This window comes from Onychostoma macrolepis, chromosome 20, assembly GCF_012432095.1.
Source record: "Onychostoma macrolepis isolate SWU-2019 chromosome 20, ASM1243209v1, whole genome shotgun sequence".
In the NCBI taxonomy this organism is placed as follows: Eukaryota; Metazoa; Chordata; class Actinopteri; order Cypriniformes; family Cyprinidae; genus Onychostoma; species Onychostoma macrolepis.
The window spans coordinates 31,861,417-31,887,839 of NC_081174.1; the positions used below are offsets into that span (position 1 = coordinate 31,861,417).

The 26,423-nt window shown below is 43.2% G+C and overlaps 2 pseudogenes; both read left to right on the forward strand.

The window, feature by feature from the left end:
- The first annotated feature begins 5,809 nt into the window (after positions 1–5,809).
- On the forward strand, positions 5,810–8,742 carry LOC131527586 (zona pellucida sperm-binding protein 4-like; annotated as a pseudogene).
- Positions 8,743–17,165: 8,423 nt separating this feature from the next.
- On the forward strand, positions 17,166–20,177 carry LOC131527546 (interaptin-like; annotated as a pseudogene).
- The last annotated feature ends 6,246 nt before the right edge of the window (positions 20,178–26,423 follow it).

Here is a 26,423-nt window from a genome sequence, read left to right on the forward strand (position 1 = left end):
AATAATTTGGGACAAATATAATGTGGATTTTATGGTAAACTACGTAAGTGGCACTCTGTGGTGCAGCAAGATTTGGAACATGCGTCCTGAGTCGTCTTTAACTTTAAATTAATGATGTTCAACTGTTTGTGTTGGGTTTATGTCCCCACCAATGTCAGAAACAAACCTACGCCCTTGGTACTAATTGTCACATGGCCTATCAAGCCATTTCCCATTATAATCCATGTAAACACAAAGTTCCTTTCCACCACTGTTGTCTGGCTCATGATGCCAGTTTCTGAAATCTCTGTCCTTCCTGATAGAAATCATTGTCTTCCAGTGACCATCTCCAGATGTTCTTCAGCACATCATCATACAGTCCAGTCCAGTCCAGGCTGAGCCGCTGTAACTCCCATCAACTGTGTTAATCAGCCTGTTCATTTCCTCCATGTTATCAATGGTGGCCAGATCAGTGTAATTCTGTCTGCAGTATCTCTGAGCTTCAGTCCAGGTCTTAGACTCGTTCACAAAGTGATACTCACGGGATGATGTCAAAGATGAAACTGTGGGGAAAAGTGTAAAATTGTAGCTTTTAGAAATTTTAGTTTGATAACAACAAGACATCTACTCGCAGCTGTAGAAAAGAACAAGACAACTTGTACCATTTCAGTTAATGTAATTTAATGGATTACAGTCCAGGTTGAGAAATATACATACCACTGTAGCAAATAAAAGGAAATGTAGAAAAGCCGTATTCATCAGTCCATTTCCCAGAGACTCTAAATGAGACGCAGTACAGGATCCTGCAACATTATCTGGCCGTCCTGTCCTCCAGTTAGTGAATGAAGAGTTGCTCTGATCTGACCAAGTTCTGGTTCTGTACAGACCGATCCAAACAGAGGAAGGATATTGTAATAACGACTGAACTTTGAAATTTTCAGTCTCATTCCTGATACTGACGAGGTCTCTGTGATGTTCTCTGCAGTAACTTTGAGCTTCAGTCCAGGGGCCCGTTTCAATAAGGAGGTTCAACCAACTCTGAGTTTAAACTTGAACTCAGCGTTGACTTACTCTGAGATGGGAAACTCTGAGTTTTCGCTTACAGAACAGCTGAACTGAGATAGTTTACTCAACTCTAAGTAGGTTGACTCTGAGTTAAGCGCGTGCACCACGACTATGAAAAGTCATGATCAGTGGAGCGTCGAAATTACGATTCACCATGGCAACAGCTCCCGCCAAAAAGATGTCAGCGCGCGTACTTCCGTCAATGCGTAACTTTAATTCTTAATAACTGTCAATAATTTAATAACTGTTATAATATCAGAGGTGAAAACTGTAAATTATTGAACTAATATTCATTTTAATGGCATCCCATGGCCACAAAAAAAAAAAAAGGAACACAACAGAAAAAAGAAACAAGAATGTGGCAGCAGTTGTAAAAATGAAGTATAAAAACACAATTCAATCACGGTAAAGTTTTAAGCATGAAAGGTTCATGGATGTGGGCTAAATTACCTTACAAACATTTGACATTAAATATCATTCAATGTCTATTTCGATGCGCTGCAGCTTTTTCCACATAGTCTAACACTCTTTTCACATAATTAAATATTCTCTAATCCAACCTGTTACATTTCTTAATTAATAAAATGAACTACTGACTTGTCGACAGCAAGAAGGCAGAGGGAGAACCTGCAACAGCGCCACTGACAGATGAAGAGGAGACGGTCAAGTATTGGAAGATTTCTAAAATCCAAAAGTAAAAAGAATAACTTTTGCTTTTGTATTAGGAAATAAAGATGACCAAAAAATTTTGAATAATTTCTTTATTTAACAGCTGTGGTGATGGTTACGGCTCGTACTACCCCTCCATCTGGCATCCTTCCATTCCATACAGTAATCAGTTTCATTTTTAGAAGGTGAGATGGTGGAGATATGCTTGTCATCAATGCATCCAACCACACTGGAAATTCTGATTATTGGGTTACTTCCAGACGTCACAGAAAGATGTTAAGTGAACGTCATTTATCAGATTAGCCTAATTTAAACCGGTTTTTACACCACTGACATACAGTCCTGTGAAACTCCTCTTTGACGGATTTGTACCCAGGAAAAAATTCTCAGAATGAGTGTGAGAGGGATGCACACTTTCCTTAAAATCTGCATACAGCGGACTTATAATGTGTTCTGCATGTCCGATGTTTTAAAGTGCATTTTTCTTATTTTGCAAATTATCTTCCAATGGGGTAAGCAATTAAAATATTCTTCTTTCCGTTTGCATTAAGATTATTTTTCTTACCCTATGGCGGACAATTTTACTTGTTTTATGTAATATGCACTTAAAAGGAAAATCCCCCAGGAAACAAGACTAAATATAGACCATTTTTCATATATAGAATCCATATAAAGAATTTTTAGATATTTGTACTTGAAATAAGACAAAAATACTCAGTAAGAAAAGCAATTTTGCAGCGTGAATGAATGAATAAGGTATTTAAACTTCCCTAACACTATAAAAAGGGGGAGGAGACGGAAAGAAACTTCGGTTTATCAAGACAACCTGCTCCCGACCAGGTTAGGTTCACAGAGTAAGTTACCACGTTGACTTACCCTGCTTTCTCGGGTTTGACAAACCACCCCAAGCTTGGTGCACAAACTCTGCTATTGTTGGGAGTCATTGTTCAGCTAACCTTGAGTTTCTCATGGTTAAATGTAGACCGTTTTATCTACCGCGGGAGTTCACTTCCACCATTATAACTGCAGCCTATATTCCCCCGGATGCTGATGCCAAGCTTGCTATGAAAGAACTTCACGCAGCCATCAGTAAACAACAGACTGATCACCCGGAAGCGGCTTTTATTGTTGCAGGTGACTTTAATCACTCAAACTTAAAGTCAGTGCTACCCAAGTTTCACCAGCATGTTTCCTGTCACACCAGAGGAAACAAAACCTTAGACCATGTTTACACAAACATGGCTGGAGCTTACGTTGCGACACCCCTCCCCCACCTGGGACAGTCAGATCACCTTTCTTTGTTCCTCACCCCCAAATATGCACCCCTCATCAACCGTGTGAAGCCATCAGTGAAGACCATCAAGGTGTGGCCTGCGGGGGCAGATTCCACACTCCAGGAAAGGTTTCTACACACAGACTGGAGTATGTTTGCTTCTCAAGCCACCAGTGGCGCTCACACAGACATTGACTCTTACACCTCCTCTGTATTGGATCATATCAATATCACCATTGACAGTGTTACAACCCAGAAACAGATCACCACATATCCAAATCAGAAGCCTTGGATGAACAAGGAAGTGCGACTCCTGTTGAAGTCACGCAACACTGCCTTCAGATCAGGAGATGCACAAGCCTACAGCACATCCAGAGCAAACCTGAAGAGGGGCATCAAAAAGGCCAAGCACTGCTACAAGCTAAAGATAGAGGGACACTTTTCCAACTCTGACCCTCGGCGCATGTGGCAGGGCATTCAGGCCATCAGTAACTACAAACCCACCCACTCCACCCCGCAGCCACTGATGTCAACTTCCTGAACGAGCTAAATTACTTTTATGCTCGCTTTGAAAGAGACAACAGAGAAACTGCCACCAAGCTCAATCCTCAGCTGACCACCCACCAATCATACTCTCCTCCACAGATGTCTGCAAGGAACTGAGCCGGATCAGCGCACAAGGCTGCTGGACCAGACAACATCCCTGGTCGTGTTCTCAGGGCATGTGCGGAGCAGCTCGCTGGGGTTTTTACAGACATTTTCAATCTGTCTCTTGCCCAAGCAGCCGTACCAACATGCTTTAAATGCACTTCCATTGTGCCAGTGCCAAAACACTCTAGTCCGAGGTGCCCTAATGACTACCGCCCTGTAGCACTCACACCCATCGTCATGAAGTGCTTTGAGCGGCTGGTCCTGGAACACCTAAAAGACTCTCTACCATCCACATTGGACTCACACCAGTTTGCCTACCGTAGCAATAGGAGCACAGAGGATGCAGTTTCCATAGCACTGCACTCTGTGCTCACTCACCTGGACAATAAGAACACTTATGCACGTATGCTGTTTGTTGACTTCAGCTCAGCATTCAACACTGTCATCCCAACCAAGTTAATAGCCAAACTTGGAGACCTGGGCATCAATACCTCAATGTGCAACTGGATTTTGGACTTCCTGACCAACAGACCCCAGAATGTTCGATCAGGATTCACCTGCTCCACATCCATCACACTTAACACTGGTGTACCACAGGGCTGTGTGCTAAGCCCGTTTCTCTACTCCCTCTTCACCTCCGACTGCAAGCCTGTGTATGGATCTAATTCCATCGTCAAGTTTGCAGACGACACCACGGTGATTGGCCTCATCAGTAACAACGATGAGACTGCCTATAGGGAGGAGATCCAGCACCTGGCCACATGGTGCAGTGAAAATAACCTGCTCCTCAACACCACCAAAACGAAGGAGCTCATCGTGGACTTCAGGATGGAGTCAAGAGGCACACGACACCATCCACATCAATGGAATGGCTGTTGAGCGTGTCTCCAGTTTCAAGTTCCTGGGGATCCACATCTCGGCGGACATGTCGTGGAAAACCAACACCTCCAGCCTGGTCAAGAAGGCTCACCAGCGCCTCTTCTTTCTGAGGACACTGAGGAAGAATCAGCTCTCCTCAGCTATCCTGGTGAACTTCTATCGCTGCGCAATAGAAAGCATCCTGACCAACTGTGTCACAGTATGGTATGGGAGCTGCTCTGTTGCGGAGCGCAAGGCACTGCAGCGGGTGGTGAAAACTGCCCAGCGCATCACAGGGACTCCACTACCTGCCATCGAACACATCCAGAGGAAACGCTGTCTGCATTGAGCTCACAGCATCCTTAAGGAATCCTCTCACCCAGCCCACAGACTGTTTTCTCTCCTGGCACGTTTCAGGTGCCTCCGGACCAGGACCAGCAGATTAAAGAACAGTTTCTTCCCCAGAGCTGTCTCTTTACTGAACCCTAACCCCCGTTGATCCACTTCCTCATATATTATTAACTCTTCTCTCCTACCTCACATCGGCCTTATTTGCACTACTGAATGTAAATTTTATTACAGTAACAACTGTTTACTTTTAATTCAAGAATTTCCAAACTGGTTTTAAAAGCTAGGACAAAGACCCCCAAAAGCAATCAAAGCTGGTGCACAGAATGTTTCAGTTGAAGAATTTACCTGTTGCATTTGTTTCCAACCATTTTTCCCAGACGTGTCCTGGGCAGGATTTCTATATTGCTTGGATTAAAAGTACCACGAGAGAGTTTCGAAAACATAAGGAATCGATGTCATACACAACGATCGGTCTGCACACGCAAACAAAGCCAAATCCTAGATCAGGGGTCACCAAACTGGTTCCTGGTGGGCCAGAGTCCTGCAGAGTTTAGCTCCAAAGTTTCAAAAGTTCAGTGCTTTTGAAAGTGAAGTCAAGTTCTTTTAATTGTATAGTGTATTTCATTCCCCAGTTTCATTCCCCACTGTTAAAGTACCAATTGTATTCAACCAGTGTAGTACAAAGGATAAGACCAAGGCTGAATCGAGTGCATGCTACCATACTAGTTCTTCCATAAATAATTATATGACAGAAATGGTAAAGTTAGTAAGATTTCCTGAATTCAGCTTAAGTTTGTATCTATATCCATGTTCAAAATAAGAACGAAAACTTGAACTTTGAGAACCAATGATATATAAACTCCCACTTGTGCAAGTCTGGCGAATCATTACAGTTAATGAAGAGGAGGAGCTATCATTAATTAGCTGAAATCTGTAGAGTACAAAAGACCAAAGGACAGTCTCTCCACTTTGTGACTAGCTATTGAACAATGGCTGGAAGTTGGGGTTTGGGTCAGATTTTGGCAGTTTGTGCTTTGTGTCATGCTGTTCCTCAGCGGAATGATCTGCCCCAGAACACTCAAGCTCTGATGTTCCAGCAGACTGACCAGCGGTTTCAGAAGCTAGTTCAACAGCAAACGCCAGTTCAACAGCAAACTGACCAGTGGTTTCAGAAGCCAGTTCAACAGCAGACTGACCAGTGGTTTCAGAAGCCAGTTCAACAGCAGACTGACCAGCGGTTTCAGAAGCCAGTTCAACAGCAAATGCCAGTTCAACAGCAGACTGACCAGTGGTTTCAGAAGCCAGTTCAACAGCAAACTGACCAGCGGTTTCAGAAGCTAGTTCATCAGCAAACGCCAGTTCAACAGCAAACTGACCAGCGGTTTCAGAAGCTAGTTCAACAGCAAACGCCCGTTCAACAGCAGACTGGCCAGTGGTTTCAGAAGCTAGTTCAACAGCAAATGCCAGTTCAACAGCAAACTGACCAGCGGTTTCAGAAGCTAGTTCAACAGCAAATGCCAGTTCAACAGCAGACTGACCAGTGGCTGAAGCCAGTTCAACAGCAGACTGACCAGCGGCTTCAGAAGCCAGTTCAACAGCAAACTGACCAGCGGTTTCAGAAGCTAGTTCATCGGCAAACGCCAGTTCAACAGCAAACTGACCAGCGGTTTCAGAAGCTAGTTCAACAGCAAACGCCCGTTCAACAGCAGACTGGCCAGCGGTTTCAGAAGCTAGTTCAACAGCAAATGCCAGTTCAACAGCAGACTGACCAGCGGTTTCAGAAGCTAGTTCAACAGCAAATGCCAGTTCAACAGCAGACTGACCAGCGGCTTCAGAAGCCAGTTCAACAGCAGACTGACCAGCGGCTTCAGAAGCCAGTTCAACAGCAAACTGACCAGCGGTTTCAGAAGCTAGTTCAACAGCAAATGCCAGTTCAACAGCAAACTGACCAGTGGCTGAAGCCAGTTCAACAGCAAACTGACCAGCGGTTTCAGAAGCTAGTTCAACAGCAAACGCCAGTTCAACAGCAAACTGACCAGCGGTTTCAGAAGCTAGTTCAACAGCAAATGCCAGTTCAACAGCAGACTGACCAGCGGTTTCAGAAGCCAGTTCAACAGCAAATGCCAGTTCAACAGCAGACTGACCAGTGGTTTCAGAAGCCAGTTCAACAGCAGACTGACCAGTGGTTTCGAAGCCAGTTCAACAGCAGACTGACCAGCGGTTTCAGAAGCTAGTTCAACAGCAAACGCCAGTTCAACAGCAAACTGACCAGCGGTTTCAGAAGCCAGTTCAACAGCAAATGCCAGTTCAACAGCAGACTGACCAGTGGTTTCAGAAGCCAGTTCAACAGCAGACTGACCAGTGGTTTCAGAAGCCAGTTCAACAGCAGACTGACCAGTGGCTTCAGAAGCCAGTTCAACAGCAAACTGACCAGCGGTTTCCTCCGCAGTTTCAGCTTCAGAAGCCAGTGGCGCAGGCAGAGCCCCTTGATAAATGTGTTGTAGCTGATTATGAGCAAATCCAATGCGGACAACCTGGGATCAGTGGTGCTGAGTGTGACGCAATGAACTGCTGCTTTAATGGACAGCAGTGTTACTATGGGAGAGCAGGTAAGTGTTCTCGGTCTTATTCGGTTGATGTTAAACAGATTCTCAGAATTAACCTTCTCTTGTACCCTTGTTCCAGTGACTGTCCAGTGTATTAGAGATGGTCAGTTTGTGGTAGTGGTGTCTAGAGACGTTACTCTGCCTCGACTGAGTCTGGATTCGGTTCGTCTACTGGGTGGAAACGACCCACCTTGCGGTCCTGTGGAGTCCACACCTTCTTTTGCTATATACCAGTTCCTGTGACCGCATGTGGCACGAGCATGATGGTGAGCAGCTGCTTCTGGTGTTATTCTGCTTTGCTTATGATGGACTGGATGCTAACACTGTTCCTATTCACAGGAGGATAGTGGATATGTGGTGTATGAGAACAGCATGACCTCCTCATATGAAGTAGGGATTGGACCGTTCGGTGCCATCACAAGGGACAGTCACTTTGAGTAAGTGATCTATGACTTGGAGTGAATTTTAATCTCTGATAAATGCTACAAGCTCACCGTCTGTTGTCCAGGCTTCTCTTCCAGTGTAGGTACTCTGGAACTTCTGTTGAAGCTCTGGTTGTGGAGGTCAACTCTGTTCCTCCACCTCCACCAGTAGCTGCTCCTGGACCTCTCAGGGTGGAGCTCAGACTGGCCAATGGCCAATGTGTCACCAAAGGCTGTGCTGAAGGTAAGGTCTTGTCCTGTGTCTTCCTAAAGCCTTTCAAACTTGAGTCCGCTTAAACCCCAGTGTTCCTCAGGGGATGAGGCCTACACGTCCTACTACAGTGATGCTGATTATCCTGTCACAAAAGTCCTGCGAGAGCCTGTGTATGTTGAGGTGCGCATTATGGAGAGGACTGACCCCAACATTTTCCTGATACTGGGACATTGTTGGGCGACTTCAACCCCCAGTCCACTCAGTCTCCCCCAGTGGGACCTTCTGATCGATGGGTGAGTGTAATGCCAATCTTTATCCAGTTAGTCTGCTGGGAGACACTTTCTAACCTCTTTCCCTTTCAGATGCCCTTACCAGGATGACCGTTATCTGACCACACTGGTTCCAGTGACTGGCTCATCTGGTCTTCAGTTCCCAACCCACTACAAGCGCTTTGTTGTGAAGATGTTCACATTTGTAGATCCAGCTCCTCTGCAGGAAACCGTATGCTCTCTAGCTCTTCCTGAACCCTTAATATTACACTTAATTCTTAAATGGATTCTATGGCTTAACTCTTTTCCCCTCTCAGATCTTCATCCACTGCAGTACAGAGGTGTGTCATCCCTCTTCTGGCTCCTGTGAGCAAAGCTGCACCAGGAAGAGTGAGTACTTGCTGTAACTTAACTTGATGAAACGAGTGTTTTTGAAATGCCCCTCACGCTTTTACCAACTTCTCCTGCAGGGAGAGACACTCATGCCAAGACCATCTCGAGTGGACAGACGGTGGTTTCTAGTGGAGAAGTTACTCTGGTCATGTGAATTCAGTGATTTTAATAAACTGCATGTAACTTCAAGATTCTTGTTTCTCTGGCTTTTGTTAGCTGAGTCTCAAACACTGTTTATAGTCTGGTTTAAAGGGACCCTCTACTAAACTGGTGCTCCGTTTGCTTTAGTAAGGTCTCCCATTCTCACCAACAAAGTGACATCTTGCTAAAGCTGAGCATCTACAAAACTTAATTTGGCCAACTGCTTGTTAAGCTCCAATGGCAGACCTAGGACCCACCACTCAAATCGTCAAAATGCCTTATGAAATTAAAGGCTATGACCGAGTGCTATACGGATTTCTCTGGCCAGTGTTAACACCATTCCTGCTTCCTGGCTGGTGTGCAGTGATGGTCAGTCATGACCAATGTTCCTCTAAGCCGTGCACTTCCGCAGAAGTTACAGCTTTACTTCACAGGAATAAATAACACTTTAAAGCATATTAAAGAACTTTACTGATTCCAAACTTTTGAACGACATTGTATTATACTGTAAAAATGTTTTCTCAGGTAACCTAAAATGTACATTTAGTTACATCAAGGGTCAAATCAAATATAAATGGCAAATTAAAGTTAAAATTTACACACGTTTTTGTGTGCGCTGTACAGGTCTGGTATAAAGAGTATTTTTGCTCAGGTGTCTGAAATCTCCGCCCAATAAAGAAAAGTTTTGCTCAGCAAGAAGAAAAATTTCGAGGGAACATTGATCATGACCAATAAAACCGATCTCCAAAGAAGGCAAACAACACCACCCTGACCAAACTTCTCTCCTTGCTCTTTACGACCCCTGCCTCTGACTCTCCTCCTCGCTCTTCTTCCCCAAAAGCAAGAATATCCATATGCCACAAGTGTTATATCTTGTGAATGTTGTTTTTCCCCTTTCATGGTTGGTATCATTTTAAAGGTCTCTGTGTGATGGGTAAATTGGTCTGAATTTCACAGTAGCCCCTTGTATTATGAGAAATATTGAAAACTTAAGTTAACTCTGTACTTCTGTCATTTTAGTCTAGCTCCGTGTTCAATCTGACTTCAATTCCAAGTGATCATTAAATTTAGACAATATTTATAATTAAAAACTGATCACAGACATCGATTGTATATTAATTTAGATATTTGATTATTCTGGAAATCCCATACTTTAAATTCTTCGTTCATTAGGGACCAGGTATCGCACAGGAATTACACTTCGACCGATAGTGAATCCACGGACACAAACTCGTCAGTTCTGAACTTATTCAGAGGGTGCAGAGTGGTTATAACTGCGCCTGCATACTTTCCTATATACTATTTTTGGTAACACTTTATTTTGATGGTCCCTTTTGAACATTCTGTTGACACTAAGTAATGTTGCAACTACATGTCAGCAAACTCTCATAAGAGTATTAGTAGACTGTCTGCTTCATATCTACTAACTCCTTATTGTGTTGGTCTCCCAACAGATATTCTATTGACTATAAGTAACTTTGCAAGAACGTGCCAACTTAATCTAACCCTAACCCTACCAGTCAACTAATACACTACTACCACTCTAATGAGAGTTAGTAGAAATGTAGGTGCAACATTACTTCTAGTCAATAGAATGTGTTAAAGGGACCATCGAAATAAAGTGAAACCCTATTTTTCCTATAACCACGAGAGCTAAACCGTGTTAAGCCAGTGACAGTCAGAAATCCAAAGTCTCCTTCATGGTGTTCATCCATTGGTGCTTTGGTATGATCTGTCCTGAACGCAAATTTGCGGAAATACCACTACAAATTAATCTACTGGAAAAATGATTTCTGAAGAGATCATTCAGAATATAAGTCAAAAATAACATTTTATTATCAGTCAGGTAAATATGTATTAATTATGCCAATTGCATAGCCAATTCAAAGATGTCAAGTCATATCAATACAAAACATCAAATTCTCAAAGATTAATCTAAGAGTAAAAGATGCATACCAGACCCTAGAACAGGGGTCACCAGACACGTGTTTTGTCACTTACCTTATATACCCAGATAACAAAGACAAAGAAATCTTCAAATCAGTTGTAAAACATAAAAGACCTTTTGGTTTTTGGTTCCCGTGCTCCAGGGGCGTAGAATTAGGGGGACGCAAGGAGGTGTCCCTACCAATATCCAGCGACTACCAAACTGTCCCTGGCAATAATTTTGACTATATGTTTTTGTAATTTCAGACGCATCTGAAAGGTGCCGGACGAGGAGAGCAGCGCAGCATTTAAAACAACTCACAGGGATTGCACCCAATTCAAGACCGCAGTCTAAAACAGTAGATATAAAAGCCCACTTCTGGAATTAACAAAGCTGCATCGATGAGTTTGAAGTACGCTGTTTGACAAAACAGAGCAAATGGAAAGAGAAAGCGCGACCTATGGCTCTTATTAGATACAGACAGAAAGACAAACGTTGTGCGGAAAGATACACAATCTTCCAGCCTGGGATAAAGTCATTATGAACATTAACAATAATTTGGGACAAATATAATGTGGATTTTATGGTAAACTACGTAAGTGGCACTCTGTGGTGCAGCAAGATTTGGAACATGCGTCCTGAGTCGTCTTTAACTTTAAATTAATGATGTTCAACTGTTTGTGTTGGGTTTATGTCCCCACCAATGTCAGAAACAAACCTACGCCCTTGGTACTAATTGTCACATGGCCTATCAAGCCATTTCCCATTATAATCCATGTAAACACAAAGTTCCTTTCCACCACTGTTGTCTGGCTCATGATGCCAGTTTCTGAAATCTCTGTCCTTCCTGATAGAAATCATTGTCTTCCAGTGACCATCTCCAGATGTTCTTCAGCACATCATCATACAGTCCAGTCCAGTCCAGGCTGAGCCGCTGTAACTCCCATCAACTGTGTTAATCAGCCTGTTCATTTCCTCCATGTTATCAATGGTGGCCAGATCAGTGTAATTCTGTCTGCAGTATCTCTGAGCTTCAGTCCAGGTCTTAGACTCGTTCACAAAGTGATACTCACGGGATGATGTCAAAGATGAAACTGTGGGGAAAAGTGTAAAATTGTAGCTTTTAGAAATTTTAGTTTGATAACAACAAGACATCTACTCGCAGCTGTAGAAAAGAACAAGACAACTTGTACCATTTCAGTTAATGTAATTTAATGGATTACAGTCCAGGTTGAGAAATATACATACCACTGTAGCAAATAAAAGGAAATGTAGAAAAGCCGTATTCATCAGTCCATTTCCCAGAGACTCTAAATGAGACGCAGTACAGGATCCTGCAACATTATCTGGCCGTCCTGTCCTCCAGTTAGTGAATGAAGAGTTGCTCTGATCTGACCAAGTTCTGGTTCTGTACAGACCGATCCAAACAGAGGAAGGATATTGTAATAACGACTGAACTTTGAAATTTTCAGTCTCATTCCTGATACTGACGAGGTCTCTGTGATGTTCTCTGCAGTAACTTTGAGCTTCAGTCCAGGGGCCCGTTTCAATAAGGAGGTTCAACCAACTCTGAGTTTAAACTTGAACTCAGCGTTGACTTACTCTGAGATGGGAAACTCTGAGTTTTCGCACAGAACAGCTGAACTGAGATAGTTTACTCAACTCTAAGTAGGTTGACTCTGAGTTAAGCGCGTGCACCACGACTATGAAAAGTCATGATCAGTGGAGCGTCGAAATTACGATTCACCATGGCAACAGCTCCGCCAAAAGATGTCAGCGCGTACTTCCGTCAATGCGTAACTTTAATTCTTAATAACTGTCAATAATTTAATAACTGTTATAATATCAGAGGTGAAAACTGTAAATTATTGAACTAATATTCATTTTAATGGCATCCCATGGCCACAAAAAAAAAAAAAGGAACACAACAGAAAAAGAAACAAGAATGTGGCAGCAGTTGTAAAATGAAGTATAAAACACAATTCAATCACGGTAAAGTTTTAAGCATGAAAGGTTCATGGATGTGGGCTAAATTACCTTACAAACATTTGACATTAAATATCATTCAATGTCTATTTCGATGCGCTGCAGCTTTTTCCACATAGTCTAACACTCTTTTCACATAATTAAATATTCTCTAATCCAACCTGTTACATTTCTTAATTAATAAAATGAACTACTGACTTGTCGACAGCAAGAAGGCAGAGGGAGAACCTGCAACAGCGCCACTGACAGATGAAGAGGAGACGGTCAAGTATTGGAAGATTTCTAAAATCCAAAAGTAAAAAGAATAACTTTTGCTTTTGTATTAGGAAATAAAGATGACCAAAAAATTTTGAATAATTTCTTTATTTAACAGCTGTGGTGATGGTTACGGCTCGTACTACCCCTCCATCTGGCATCCTTCCATTCCATACAGTAATCAGTTTCATTTTTAGAAGGTGAGATGGTGGAGATATGCTTGTCATCAATGCATCCAACCACACTGGAAATTCTGATTATTGGGTTACTTCCAGACGTCACAGAAAGATGTTAAGTGAACGTCATTTATCAGATTAGCCTAATTTAAACCGGTTTTTACACCACTGACATACAGTCCCGTGAAACTCCTCTTTGACGGATTTGTACCCAGGAAAAAATTCTCAGAATGAGTGTGAGAGGGATGCACACTTTCCTTAAAATCTGCATACAGCGGACTTATAATGTGTTCTGCATGTCCGATGTTTTAAAGTGCATTTTTCTTATTTTGCAAATTATCTTCCAATGGGGTAAGCAATTAAAATATTCTTCTTTCCGTTTGCATTAAGATTATTTTTCTTACCCTATGGCGGACAATTTTACTTGTTTTATGTAATATGCACTTAAAAGGAAAATCCCCCAGGAAACAAGACTAAATATAGACCATTTTTCATATATAGAATCCATATAAAGAATTTTTAGATATTTGTACTTGAAATAAGACAAAAATACTCAGTAAGAAAAGCAATTTTGCAGCGTGAATGAATGAATAAGGTATTTAAACTTCCTAACACTATAAAAGGGGAGGAGACGGAAAGAAACTTGGGTTTATCAAGACAACCTGCTCCCGACCAGGTTAGGTTCACAGAGTAAGTTACCACGTTGACTTACCCTGCTTTCTCGGGTTTGACAAACCACCCCAAGCTTGGTGCACAAACTCTGCTATTGTTGGGAGTCATTGTTCAGCTAACCTTGAGTTTCTCATGGTTAAATGTAGACCGTTTTATCTACCGCGGGAGTTCACTTCCACCATTATAACTGCAGCCTATATTCCCCCGGATGCTGATGCCAAGCTTGCTATGAAAGAACTTCACGCAGCCATCAGTAAACAACAGACTGATCACCCGGTCACCATTGTTGCAGGTGACTTTAATCACTCAAACTTAAAGTCAGTGCTACCCAAGTTTCACCAGCATGTTTCCTGTCACACCAGAGGAAACAAAACCTTAGACCATGTTTACACAAACATGGCTGGAGCTACGTTGCGACACCCCTCCCCCACCTGGGACAGTCAGATCACCTTTCTTTGTTCCTCACCCCCAAATATGCACCCCTCATCAACCGTGTGAAGCCATCAGTGAAGACCATCAAGGTGTGGCCTGCGGGGGCAGATTCCACACTCCAGGAAAGGTTTCTACACACAGACTGGAGTATGTTTGCTTCTCAAGCCACCAGTGGCGCTCACACAGACATTGACTCTTACACCTCCTCTGTATTGGATCATATCAATATCACCATTGACAGTGTTACAACCCAGAAACAGATCACCACATATCCAAATCAGAAGCCTTGGATGAACAAGGAAGTGCGACTCCTGTTGAAGTCACGCAACACTGCCTTCAGATCAGGAGATGCACAAGCCTACAGCACATCCAGAGCAAACCTGAAGAGGGGCATCAAAAAGGCCAAGCACTGCTACAAGCTAAAGATAGAGGGACACTTTTCCAACTCTGACCCTCGACGCATGTGGCAGGGCATTCAGGCCATCAGTAACTACAAACCCACCCACTCCACCCCCGCAGCCACTGATGTCAACTTCCTGAACGAGCTAAATTACTTTTATGCTCGCTTTGAAAGAGACAACAGAGAAACTGCCACCAAGCTCAATCCCTCAGCTGACCACCCACCAATCATACTCTCCTCCACAGATGTCTGCAAGGAACTGAGCCGGATCAGCGCGCACAAGGCTGCTGGACCAGACAACATCCCTGGTCGTGTTCTCAGGGCATGTGCGGAGCAGCTCGCTGGGGTTTTTTACAGACATTTTCAATCTGTCTCTTGCCCAAGCAGCCATACCAACATGCTTTAAATGCACTTCCATTGTGCCAGTGCCAAAACACTCTAGTCCGAGGTGCCCTAATGACTACCGCCCTGTAGCACTCACACCCATCGTCATGAAGTGCTTTGAGCGGCTGGTCCTGGAACACCTAAAAGACTCTCTACCATCCACATTGGACTCACACCAGTTTGCCTACCGTAGCAATAGGAGCACAGAGGATGCAGTTTCCATAGCACTGCACTCTGTGCTCACTCACCTGGACAATAAGAACACTTATGCACGTATGCTGTTTGTTGACTTCAGCTCAGCATTCAACACTGTCATCCCAACCAAGTTAATAGCCAAACTTGGAGACCTGGGCATCAATACCTCAATGTGCAACTGGATTTTGGACTTCCTGACCAACAGACCCCAGAATGTTCGATCAGGATTCACCTGCTCCACATCCATCACACTTAACACTGGTGTACCACAGGGCTGTGTGCTAAGCCCGTTTCTCTACTCCCTCTTCACCTCCGACTGCAAGCCTGTGTATGGATCTAATTCCATCGTCAAGTTTGCAGACGACACCACGGTGATTGGCCTCATCAGTAACAACGATGAGACTGCCTATAGGGAGGAGATCCAGCACCTGGCCACATGGTGCAGTGAAAATAACCTGCTCCTCAACACCACCAAAACGAAGGAGCTCATCGTGGACTTCAGGATGGAGTCAAGAGGCACACGCGACACCATCCACATCAATGGAATGGCTGTTGAGCGTGTCTCCAGTTTCAAGTTCCTGGGGATCCACATCTCGGCGGACATGTCGTGGAAAACCAACACCTCCAGCCTGGTCAAGAAGGCTCACCAGCGCCTCTTCTTTCTGAGGACACTGAGGAAGAATCAGCTCTCCTCAGCTATCCTGGTGAACTTCTATCGCTGCGCAATAGAAAGCATCCTGACCAACTGTGTCACAGTATGGTATGGGAGCTGCTCTGTTGTGGAGCGCAAGGCACTGCAGCGGTGGTGAAAACTGCCCAGCGATCACAGGGACTCCACTACCTGCCATCGAACACATCCAGAGGAAACGCTGTCTGCATTGAGCTCACAGCATCCTTAAGGAATCCTCTCACCCAGCCCACAGACTGTTTTCTCTCCTGGCACGTTTCAGGTGCCTCCGGACCAGGACCAGCAGATTAAAGAACAGTTTCTTCCCAGAGCTGTCTCTTTACTGAACCCTAACCCCGTTGATCCACTTCCTCATATATTATTAACTCTTCTCTCCTACCTCACATCGGCCTTATTTGCACTACTGAATGTAAATTTTATTACAGTAACAACTGTTTACTTTTAATTCAAGAATTTCCAAACTGGTTTTAAAAGCTAGGACAAAGACCCCCAAAAGCAATCAAAGCTGGTGCACAGAATGTTTCAGTTGAAGAATTTACCTGTTGCATTTGTTTCCAACCATTTTTCCCAGACGTGTCCTGGGCAGGATTTCTATATTGCTTGGATTAAAAGTACCACGAGAGAGTTTCGAAAACATAAGGAATCGATGTCATACACAACGATCGGTCTGCACACGCATAAACAAAGCCAAATCCTAGATCAGGGGTCACCAAACTGGTTCCTGGTGGGCCAGAGTCCTGCAGAGTTTAGCTCCAAAGTTTCAAAAGTTCAGTGCTTTTGAAAGTGAAGTCAAGTTCTTTTAATTGTATAGTGTATTTCATTCCCCAGTTTCATTCCCCACTGTTAAAGTACCAATTGTATTCAACCAGTGTAGTACAAAGGATAAGACCAAGGCTGAATCGAGTGCATGCTACCATACTAGTTCTTCCATAAATAATTATATGACAGAAATGGTAAAGTTAGTAAGATTTCCTGAATTCAGCTTAAGTTTGTATCTATATCCATGTTCAAAATAAGAACGAAAACTTGAACTTTGAGAACCAATGATATATAAACTCCCACTTGTGCAAGTCTGGCGAATCATTACAGTTAATGAAGAGGAGGAGCTATCATTAATTAGCTGAAATCTGTAGAGTACAAAAGACCAAAGGACAGTCTCTCCACTTTGTGACTAGCTATTGAACAATGGCTGGAAGTTGGGGTTTGGGTCAGATTTTGGCAGTTTGTGCTTTGTGTCATGCTGTTCCTCAGCGGAATGATCTGCCCCAGAACACTCAAGCTCTGATGTTCCAGCAGACTGACCAGCGGTTTCAGAAGCTAGTTCAACAGCAAACGCCAGTTCAACAGCAAACTGACCAGTGGTTTCAGAAGCCAGTTCAACAGCAGACTGACCAGTGGTTTCAGAAGCCAGTTCAACAGCAGACTGACCAGCGGTTTCAGAAGCCAGTTCAACAGCAAATGCCAGTTCAACAGCAGACTGACCAGTGGTTTCAGAAGCCAGTTCAACAGCAAACTGACCAGCGGTTTCAGAAGCTAGTTCATCAGCAAACGCCAGTTCAACAGCAAACTGACCAGCGGTTTCAGAAGCTAGTTCAACAGCAAACGCCCGCTCAACAGCAGACTGGCCAGTGGTTTCAGAAGCTAGTTCAACAGCAAATGCCAGTTCAACAGCAAACTGACCAGCGGTTTCAGAAGCTAGTTCAACAGCAAATGCCAGTTCAACAGCAGACTGACCAGTGGCTTCAGAAGCCAGTTCAACAGCAGACTGACCAGCGGCTTCAGAAGCCAGTTCAACAGCAAACTGACCAGCGGTTTCAGAAGCTAGTTCATCAGCAAACGCCAGTTCAACAGCAAACTGACCAGCGGTTTCAGAAGCTAGTTCAACAGCAAACGCCCGTTCAACAGCAGACTGGCCAGCGGTTTCAGAAGCTAGTTCAACAGCAAATGCCAGTTCAACAGCAAACTGACCAGCGGTTTCAGAAGCTAGTTCAACAGCAAATGCCAGTTCAACAGCAGACTGACCAGCGGCTTCAGAAGCCAGTTCAACAGCAGACTGACCAGCGGCTTCAGAAGCCAGTTCAACAGCAGACTGACCAGCGGCTTCAGAAGCCAGTTCAACAGCAAACTGACCAGCGGTTTCAGAAGCTAGTTCAACAGCAAATGCCAGTTCAACAGCAAACTGACCAGTGGCTTCAGAAGCCAGTTCAACAGCAAACTGACCAATGGTTTCAGAAGCCAGTTCAACAGCAGACTGACCAGCGGTTTCAGAAGCTAGTTCAACAGCAAACGCCAGTTCAACAGCAAACTGACCAGCGGTTTCAGAAGCTAGTTCAACAGCAAATGCCAGTTCAACAGCAGACTGACCAGCGGTTTCAGAAGCCAGTTCAACAGCAAATGCCAGTTCAACAGCAGACTGACCAGTGGTTTCAGAAGCCAGTTCAACAGCAGACTGACCAGTGGTTTCGGAAGCCAGTTCAACAGCAGACTGACCAGCGGTTTCAGAAGCTAGTTCAACAGCAAACGCCAGTTCAACAGCAAACTGACCAGCGGTTTCAGAAGCCAGTTCAACAGCAAATGCCAGTTCAACAGCAGACTGACCAGTGGTTTCAGAAGCCAGTTCAACAGCAGACTGACCAGTGGTTTCAGAAGCCAGTTCAACAGCAGACTGACCAGTGGCTTCAGAAGCCAGTTCAACAGCAAACTGACCAGCGGTTTCCTCCGCAGTTTCAGCTTCAGAAGCCAGTGGCGCAGGCAGAGCCCCTTGATAAATGTGTTGTAGCTGATTATGAGCAAATCCAATGCGGACAACCTGGGATCAGTGGTGCTGAGTGTGACGCAATGAACTGCTGCTTTAATGGACAGCAGTGTTACTATGGGAGAGCAGGTAAGTGTTCTCGGTCTTATTCGGTTGATGTTAAACAGATTCTCAGAATTAACCTTCTCTTGTACCCTTGTTCCAGTGACTGTCCAGTGTATTAGAGATGGTCAGTTTGTGGTAGTGGTGTCTAGAGACGTTACTCTGCCTCGACTGAGTCTGGATTCGGTTCGTCTACTGGGTGGAAACGACCCACCTTGCGGTCCTGTGGAGTCCACACCTTCTTTTGCTATATACCAGTTCCTGTGACCGCATGTGGCACGAGCATGATGGTGAGCAGCTGCTTCTGGTGTTATTCTGCTTTGCTTATGATGGACTGGATGCTAACACTGTTCCTATTCACAGGAGGATAGTGGATATGTGGTGTATGAGAACAGCATGACCTCCTCATATGAAGTAGGGATTGGACCGTTCGGTGCCATCACAAGGGACAGTCACTTTGAGTAAGTGATCTATGACTTGGAGTGAATTTTAATCTCTGATAAATGCTACAAGCTCACCGTCTGTTGTCCAGGCTTCTCTTCCAGTGTAGGTACTCTGGAACTTCTGTTGAAGCTCTGGTTGTGGAGGTCAACTCTGTTCCTCCACCTCCACCAGTAGCTGCTCCTGGACCTCTCAGGGTGGAGCTCAGACTGGCCAATGGCCAATGTGTCACCAAAGGCTGTGCTGAAGGTAAGGTCTTGTCCTGTGTCTTCCTAAAGCCTTTCAAACTTGAGTCCGCTTAAACCCCAGTGTTCCTCAGGGGATGAGGCCTACACGTCCTACTACAGTGATGCTGATTATCCTGTCACAAAAGTCCTGCGAGAGCCTGTGTATGTTGAGGTGCGCATTATGGAGAGGACTGACCCCAACATTTTCCTGATACTGGGACATTGTTGGGCGACTTCAACCCCCAGTCCACTCAGTCTCCCCCAGTGGGACCTTCTGATCGATGGGTGAGTGTAATGCCAATCTTTATCCAGTTAGTCTGCTGGGAGACACTTTCTAACCTCTTTCCCTTTCAGATGCCCTTACCAGGATGACCGTTATCTGACCACACTGGTTCCAGTGACTGGCTCATCTGGTCTTCAGTTCCCAACCCACTACAAGCGCTTTGTTGTGAAGATGTTCACATTTGTAGATCCAGCTCCTCTGCAGGAAACCGTATGCTCTCTAGCTCTTCCTGAACCCTTAATATTACACTTAATTCTTAAATGGATTCTATGGCTTAACTCTTTTCCCCTCTCAGATCTTCATCCACTGCAGTACAGAGGTGTGTCATCCCTCTTCTGGCTCCTGTGAGCAAAGCTGCACCAGGAAGAGTGAGTACTTGCTGTAACTTAACTTGATGAAACGAGTGTTTTTGAAATGCCCCTCACGCTTTTACCAACTTCTCCTGCAGGGAGAGACACTCATGCCAAGACCATCTCGAGTGGACAGACGGTGGTTTCTAGTGGAGAAGTTACTCTGGTCATGTGAATTCAGTGATTTTAATAAACTGCATGTAACTTCAAGATTCTTGTTTCTCTGGCTTTTGTTAGCTGAGTCTCAAACACTGTTTATAGTCTGGTTTAAAGGGACCCTCTACTAAACTGGTGCTCCGTTTGCTTTAGTAAGGTCTCCCATTCTCACCAACAAAGTGACATCTTGCTAAAGCTGAGCATCTACAAAACTTAATTTGGCCAACTGCTTGTTAAGCTCCAATGGCAGACCTAGGACCCACCACTCAAATCGTCAAAATGCCTTATGAAATTAAAGGCTATGACCGAGTGCTATACTGATTTCTCTGGCCAGTGTTAACACCATTCCTGCTTCCTGGCTGGTGTGCAGTGATGGTCAGTCATGACCAATGTTCCCTCTAAGCCGTGCACTTCCGCGCAGAAGTTACAGCTTTACTTCACAGGAATAAATAACACTTTAAAGCATATTAAAGAACTTTACTGATTCCAAACTTTTGAACGACATTGTATTATACTGTAAAAATGTTTTCTCAGGTAACCTAAAATGTACATTTAGTTACATCAAGGGTCAAATCAAATATAAATGGCAAATTAAAGTTAAAATTTACACACGTTTTTGTGTGCGCTGTACAGGTCTGGTATAAAGAGTATTTTTGCTCAGGTGTCTGAAATCTCCGCCCAATAAAGAAAAGTTTTGCTCAGCAAGAAGAAAAATTTCGAGGGAACATTGATCATGACCAATAAAACCGATCTCCAAAGAAGGCAAACAACACCACCCTGACCAAACTTCTCTCCTTGCTCTTTACGACCCCTGCCTCTGACTCTCCTCCTCGCTCTTCTTCCCCAAAAGCAAGAATATCCATATGCCACAAGTGTTATATCTTGTGAATGTTGTTTTTCCCTTTCATGGTTGGTATCATTTTAAAGGTCTCTGTGTGATGGGTAAATTGGTCTGAATTTCACAGTAGCCTTGTATTATGAGAAATATTGAAAACTTAAGTTAACTCTGTACTTCTGTCATTTTAGTCTAGCTCCGTGTTCAATCTGACTTCAATTCCAAGTGATCATTAAATTTAGACAATATTTATAATTAAAAACTGATCACAGACATCGATTGTATATTAATTTAGATATTTGATTATTCTGGAAATCCCATACTTTAAATTCTTCGTTCATTAGGGACCAGGTATCGCACAGGAATTACACTTGACCGATAGTGAATCCACGGACACAAACTCGTCAGTTCTGAACTTATTCAGAGGGTGCAGAGTGGTTATAACTGCGCCTGCATACTTTCCTATATACTATTTTTGGTAACACTTTATTTTGATGGTCCCTTTTGAACATTCTGTTGACACTAAGTAATGTTGCAACTACATGTCAGCAAACTCTCATAAGAGTATTAGTAGACTGTCTGCTTCATATCTACTAACTCCTTATTGTGTTGGTCTCCCAACAGATATTCTATTGACTATAAGTAACTTTGCAAGAACGTGCCAACTTAATCTAACCCTAACCCTACCAGTCAACTAATACACTACTACCACTCTAATGAGAGTTAGTAGAAATGTAGGTGCAACATTACTTCTAGTCAATAGAATGTGTTAAAGGGACCATCGAAATAAAGTGAAACCCTATTTTTCCTATAACCACGAGAGCTAAACCGTGTTAAGCCAGTGACAGTCAGAAATCCAAAGTCTCCTTCATGGTGTTCATCCATTGGTGCTTTGGTATGATCTGTCCTGAACGCAAATTTGCGGAAATACCACTACAAATTAATCTACTGGAAAAATGATTTCTGAAGAGATCATTCAGAATATAAGTCAAAAATAACATTTTATTATCAGTCAGGTAAATATGTATTAATTATGCCAATTGCATAGCCAATTCAAAGATGTCAAGTCATATCAATACAAAACATCAAATTCTCAAAGATTAATCTAAGAGTAAAAGATGCATACCAGACCCTAGAACAGGGGTCACCAGACACGTGTTTTGTCACTTACCTTATATACCCAGATAACAAAGACAAAGAAATCTTCAAATCAGTTGTAAAACATAAAAGACCTTTTGGTTTTTGGTTCCCGTGCTCAGGGGCGTAGAATTAGGGGGACGCAAGGAGGTGTCCCTACCAATATCCAGCGACTACCAAACTGTCCCTGGCAATAATTTTGACTATATGTTTTTGTAATTTCAGACGCATCTGAAAGGTGCCGGACGAGGAGAGCAGCGCAGCATTTAAAACAACTCACAGGATTGCACCCAATTCAAGACCGCAGTCTAAAACAGTAGATATAAAAGCCCACTTCTGGAATTAACAAAGCTGCATCGATGAGTTTGAAGTACGCTGTTTGACAAAACAGAGCAAATGGAAAGAGAAAGCGCGACCTATGGCTCTTATTAGATACAGACAGAAAGACAAACGTTGTGCGGAAAGATACACAATCTTCCAGCCTGGGATAAAGTCATTATGAACATTAACAATAATTTGGGACAAATATAATGTGGATTTTATGGTAAACTACGTAAGTGGCACTCTGTGGTGCAGCAAGATTTGGAACATGCGTCCTGAGTCGTCTTTAACTTTAAATTAATGATGTTCAACTGTTTGTGTTGGGTTTATGTCCCCACCAATGTCAGAAACAAACCTACGCCCTTGGTACTAATTGTCACATGGCCTATCAAGCCATTTCCCATTATAATCCATGTAAACACAAAGTTCCTTTCCACCACTGTTGTCTGGCTCATGATGCCAGTTTCTGAAATCTCTCTGTCCTTCCTGATAGAAATCATTGTCTTCCAGTGACCATCTCCAGATGTTCTTCAGCACATCATCATACAGTCCAGTCCAGTCCAGGCTGAGCCGCTGTAACTCCCATCAACTGTGTTAATCAGCCTGTTCATTTCCTCCATGTTATCAATGGTGGCCAGATCAGTGTAATTCTGTCTGCAGTATCTCTGAGCTTCAGTCCAGGTCTTAGACTCGTTCACAAAGTGATACTCACGGGATGATGTCAAAGATGAAACTGTGGGGAAAAGTGTAAAATTGTAGCTTTTAGAAATTTTAGTTTGATAACAACAAGACATCTACTCGCAGCTGTAGAAAAGAACAAGACAACTTGTACCATTTCAGTTAATGTAATTTAATGGATTACAGTCCAGGTTGAGAAATATACATACCACTGTAGCAAATAAAAGGAAATGTAGAAAAGCCGTATTCATCAGTCCATTTCCCAGAGACTCTAAATGAGACGCAGTACAGGATCCTGCAACATTATCTGGCCGTCCTGTCCTCCAGTTAGTGAATGAAGAGTTGCTCTGATCTGACCAAGTTCTGGTTCTGTACAGACCGATCCAAACAGAGGAAGGATATTGTAATAACGACTGAACTTTGAAATTTTCAGTCTCATTCCTGATACTGACGAGGTCTCTGTGATGTTCTCTGCAGTAACTTTGAGCTTCAGTCCAGGGGCCCGTTTCAATAAGGAGGTTCAACCAACTCTGAGTTTAAACTTGAACTCAGCGTTGACTTACTCTGAGATGGGAAACTCTGAGTTTTACAGAACAGCTGAACTGAGATAGTTTACTCAACTCTAAGTAGGTTGACTCTGAGTTAAGCGCGTGCACCACGACTATGAAAAGTCATGATCAGTGGAGCGTCGAAATTACGATTCACCATGGCAACAGCTCCCGCCAAAAAGATGTCAGCGCGCGTACTTCCGTCAATGCGTAACTTTAATTCTTAATAACTGTCAATAATTTAATAACTGTTATAATATCAGAGGTGAAAACTGTAAATTATTGAACTAATATTCATTTTAATGGCATCCCATGGCCACAAAAAAAAAAAAGGAACACAACAGAAAAAAGAAACAAGAATGTGGCAGCAGTTGTAAAAATGAAGTATAAAAACACAATTCAATCACGGTAAAGTTTTAAGCATGAAAGGTTCATGGATGTGGGCTAAATTACCTTACAAACATTTGACATTAAATATCATTCAATGTCTATTTCGATGCGCTGCAGCTTTTTCCACATAGTCTAACACTCTTTTCACATAATTAAATATTCTCTAATCCAACCTGTTACATTTCTTAATTAATAAAATGAACTACTGACTTGTCGACAGCAAGAAGGCAGAGGGAGAACCTGCAACAGCGCCACTGACAGATGAAGAGGAGACGGTCAAGTATTGAAGATTTCTAAAATCCAAAAGTAAAAGAATAACTTTTGCTTTTGTATTAGGAAATAAAGATGACCAAAAATTTTGAATAATTTCTTTATTTAACAGCTGTGGTGATGGTTACGGCTCGTACTACCCCTCCATCTGGCATCCTTCCATTCCATACAGTAATCAGTTTCATTTTAGAAGGTGAGATGGTGGAGATATGCTTGTCATCAATGCATCCAACCACACTGGAAATTCTGATTATTGGGTTACTTCCAGACGTCACAGAAAGATGTTAAGTGAACGTCATTTATCAGATTAGCCTAATTTAAACCGGTTTTTACACCACTGACATACAGTCCCGTGAAACTCCTCTTTGACGGATTTGTACCCAGGAAAAAATTCTCAGAATGAGTGTGAGAGGGATGCACACTTTCCTTAAAATCTGCATACAGCGGACTTATAATGTGTTCTGCATGTCCGATGTTTTAAAGTGCATTTTCTTATTTTGCAAATTATCTTCCAATGGGGTAAGCAATTAAAAATATTCTTCTTTCCGTTTGCATTAAGATTATTTTTCTTACCCTATGGCGGACAATTTTACTTGTTTTATGTAATATGCACTTAAAAGGAAAATCCCCCAGGAAACAAGACTAAATATAGACCATTTTTCATATATAGAATCCATATAAAGAATTTTTAGATATTTGTACTTGAAATAAGACAAAAATACTCAGTAAGAAAAGCAATTTTGCAGCGTGAATGAATGAATAAGGTATTTAAACTTCCTAACACTATAAAAGGGGAGGAGACGGAAAGAAACTTCGGTTTACGAAGACAACCTGCTCCCGACCAGGTTAGGTTCACAGAGTAAGTTACCACGTTGACTTACCCTGCTTTCTCGGTTTGACAAACCACCCCAAGCTTGGTGCACAAACTCTGCTATTGTTGGGAGTCATTGTTCAGCTAACCTTGAGTTTCTCATGGTTAAATGTAGACCGCTTTATCTACCGCGGAGTTCACTTCCACCATTATAACTGCAGCCTATATTCCCCGGATGCTGATGCCAAGCTTGCTATGAAAGAACTTCACGCAGCCATCAGTAAACAACAGACTGATCACCCGAAGCGGCTTTTATTGTTGCAGGTGACTTTAATCACTCAAACTTAAAGTCAGTGCTACCCAAGTTTCACCAGCATGTTTCCTGTCACACCAGAGGAAACAAAACTTTAGACCATGTTTACACAAACATGGCTGGAGCTTACGTTGCGACACCCCTCCCCCACCTGGGACAGTCAGATCACCTTTCTTTGTTCCTCACCCCCAAATATGCACCCCTCATCAACCGTGTGAAGCCATCAGTGAAGACCATCAAGGTGTGGCCTGCGGGGGCAGATTCCACACTCCAGGAAAGGTTTCTACACACAGACTGGAGTATGTTTGCTTCTCAAGCCACCAGTGGCGCTCACACAGACATTGACTCTTACACCTCCTCTGTATTGGATCATATCAATATCACCATTGACAGTGTTACAACCCAGAAACAGATCACCACATATCCAAATCAGAAGCCTTGGATGAACAAGGAAGTGCGACTCCTGTTGAAGTCACGCAACACTGCCTTCAGATCAGGAGATGCACAAGCCTACAGCACATCCAGAGCAAACCTGAAGAGGGGCATCAAAAAGGCCAAGCACTGCTACAAGCTAAAGATAGAGGGACACTTTTCCAACTCTGACCCTCGACGCATGTGGCAGGGCATTCAGGCCATCAGTAACTACAAACCCACCCACTCCACCCCCGCAGCCACTGATGTCAACTTCCTGAACGAGCTAAATTACTTTTATGCTCGCTTTGAAAGAGACAACAGAGAAACTGCCACCAAGCTCAATCCTCAGCTGACCACCCACCAATCATACTCTCCTCCACAGATGT